The following is a 3,102-nucleotide window of genomic DNA, read 5'->3' on the forward strand; positions in this document are numbered from 1 at the left end:
TTTGTGCCCTTTCTGGCAGCACAGAACAGAAAGAGGAAATATTTTTTCTAATATTTGAGCTAAATCACCTGTCACAAAAATAATTGAAAATTTGTTAGTAGGTTCAATCTTATATTCATATAGCAGTAAATTCACATTCTACAAAACTTTGATAAAAATAATTGTTGTATTTTTTTATAATTGCTAATTTTCAAGCAGGAATAGGATTAATAATAATTAATGCAGTTAATGTTGATTATAATTTTACAAATTTTCATCAAATTGTAGCGTTGAAAACATTTGATTTTTTAATTTTATTTGTAAAATAATTTAAAACACCTTCAAGCTGCCACAGGGAATTCATCACTTGGGGGTGGATCAATTTTTCCTTTTTTGACACGGCTGAGGAATATTGCGCCGTAACGGTTGTGTTCGTGGACATCTCCGTCCAAATTAAAGATCTCGCTGAATGATGCGTGGTGTTGGAAAAATTTTTGTGAATACCAATACATTAACAGGTACGAGCAAAGCGAAACGAAGGCCTGAAACAGTATTGCATCAGCATTAGAGAGCACTATGATGAACATTTTAATATTTGAAATGAAAATTGAAAGTTGAATATTTGAGATTCAACTTTAACGCAAAAAAGGTGCTATAGAAATTGCAATTGTAATTTTCAACTCGGTTAATATTAAGCTAACACTGAATATGAATGTGCAAGGAAAGGAAGGAAATACTAAAGTATACTTTTCAATTTGTTGCACATCCTGATAGCATTAATTAAGAAGCTCTTAATCATAGTATTCGGATTGACATACATAAATGAACGCCAGCAAAATAGTCAATGATTTGCACAAGATATCAAAGTTTTCCAGGCTTTGCTCTGCAAAGCAACCATCCGTTTCCGTGTTGTTTTTTTCTAGGGCTTGCTGACTGCAAGAAGATATACCAGAATTAGCAGCTTGGTCCCAGTCTGTTGCATTAATCACGCCACAACAATTGAACTGAAAGGGAAAAGATCCATCAAATGATTGGAAACATTTTTATAATATATTTCAATTTGATTGTTTTACATGGATTCAGAACGCTTTGAAAGAAATTGAAATGGCATTTACAATTTGTCAATTAACTTGCTTGTTACGCCTTTCACGAACAAATGACTGTGGCAAAACCACTTAGTTGTAATTTTTCTGTACATGCGGAGCGAAACAGGTTTTTCTAACATATTAATTAATTTATTGTTTCTTTTTTAGTAAGGAGTCGGTGAAAAATTTAATACTCACGTTTGTCTGTACCATATCCCACAATTGCTTTGAAGTTGACTCTGTACTATATGATGGTAGGATACTTTTCATAAAATTCTTCACCACATTGAATAAGCAATGACAAACAGACTTAGCAGCGACTAGTTCAATTGAGAAGAGAAGGGAAAAGCAAAGTGCAATCTGAAAAAAGGTTAAAATTGTAAATATCAAACATAATTTTTCACAATATTTTCTCACCGCAATCATTCGTTTATGGTATTTTCTAATGTGCGTTGAAAACCAAAACCCAATTAAAGATGTTGTGCAGACAACAAGGTTTAAAATCACTGTCGTTATTGCATTCAACGTTTCCTGGAAAAGTTATGTGCAAAAGTAAACTTGAAAATATTTTCCATGGACATGTTTGTCCTTAAATGAAAGCTAACTTACCTCAACAGATTCGTCATACCCAAGGATGGAATTGATTACGCCTACTAATCCAAAAAGTAAAACCATGAAGCTCTCTATCTGGAATTATTTGGAGGTATATTTCAGGTGCAGAATTTATGACATAGGTAATTTTCTTTTGAAAAAATGACCCATCTAATTTTCACTTACAGCAAAGAAGAGGTAAAGAGACGTGAGGCAGATTTTGATAATGTAAGCTGTTCGTGGCATCGAGCTTGTCTTCTAATTTCCTTGTCAATGACCAATGACAATAGTTTTAAATATATCTAAAACGATCTTCTGGAGACAAGTTAGTAATATTAAACGATTTATTTTTACAAACCTTTTTTAACCTATACCAAAAATTACGACGAAGATTTCATTTGAAAGCAACACCCTAATCGTAATTTGATAATAAAAATCTCTAAGTTCACTATACAAATGAAATGAAATGAATTCAGCTCTGCAACAGACCAATTAAGCAAACAATTAGTTTTTTCACGTTTACAAATCTTTCGACAATATAGATGTATTCTTACATGGAATAACCACTGCTGTACAGTAACTGTAGAACTGATCGCAAGAATTATAATGTACTTTCAAATATGTATTGTTCAAATTTTGTTTACCATCGTAGCTTGAGCGCAGCCGCAATGGAAAGACAAAAAATATTTAAAACAATTTCACAACTTTATACTTGCTTTAAATTACAGAGTGACTTGTCAGTTAATAATTAACTTCAACCAGGTAGACAGATTTCCTTTTATTGTTTTTGTTCATCGCATTTTAAAACATAAATAAATTTACCTGGATATTCGAAGTTTGAAAAATAAAGGAGGAATTGCGGTGGCTATCACGGTTTAAAATTATAATTTGTTGTGGGAGCGTCAATGGTGAAAAATAAAATTAAAACATTTTCGGACCTGCAGCAAAGAAAACTCATTAAATTACTGATTTCAAATCATTAAGGTCGACTTGCTTTTAATCTCCTCAGGAAGACAGAACCTCAAAATGACATTCTCAGTTAATTTTCACTTTATAGTGTAAATGTTGTATCTGTTATTGTTTCTAAATGTCTTCGACATTTACTCAATCATGGGATTTTTGTTAATGGGCTACATCTTTGTCTCGTTGTGATACAATTATGATTGTTGCTTTTTGAACTAACGAGGAATACAGTTTTCTTAAAATTCGAAAAACAATGGAACAGTGGTCATAGTCTGATAATAGCACTAACCATTATACTTTAAAAGATCTAATTGAATTTTCATTAAAAACTTGCAGACATTTCTTTTGGCAATCTTTTTAAAAATATTAAGTTACAAGAATTTATAAAGTTTTACCTCAGAATAATAAAAAAAATTGAATACCAGCCAATTCTTGTTCATTTTTATGGGTGAAATTTTTGAAGAAAATTGAAGATCTACGATTT

The 3,102-nt window shown here is 31.4% G+C and overlaps 1 long non-coding RNA gene across 1 annotated transcript; it reads right to left on the bottom strand.

Moving 5' to 3' along the window:
• Positions 1 to 1,489: 1,489 nt before the first annotated feature.
• Positions 1,490 to 1,934, bottom strand: LOC135934147 (uncharacterized). Its single transcript, XR_010574075.1, has 3 exons — positions 1,842 to 1,934; positions 1,674 to 1,747; positions 1,490 to 1,595 (listed from the first exon to the last, which is right to left on the bottom strand). It is a non-coding gene; the product is annotated as an uncharacterized LOC135934147 (long non-coding RNA).
• Positions 1,935 to 3,102: the final 1,168 nt, after the last annotated feature.

The sequence above is a fragment of the Cloeon dipterum genome, chromosome 1 (assembly GCF_949628265.1).
Source record: "Cloeon dipterum chromosome 1, ieCloDipt1.1, whole genome shotgun sequence".
NCBI classification, from domain to species: domain Eukaryota; kingdom Metazoa; phylum Arthropoda; class Insecta; order Ephemeroptera; family Baetidae; genus Cloeon; species Cloeon dipterum.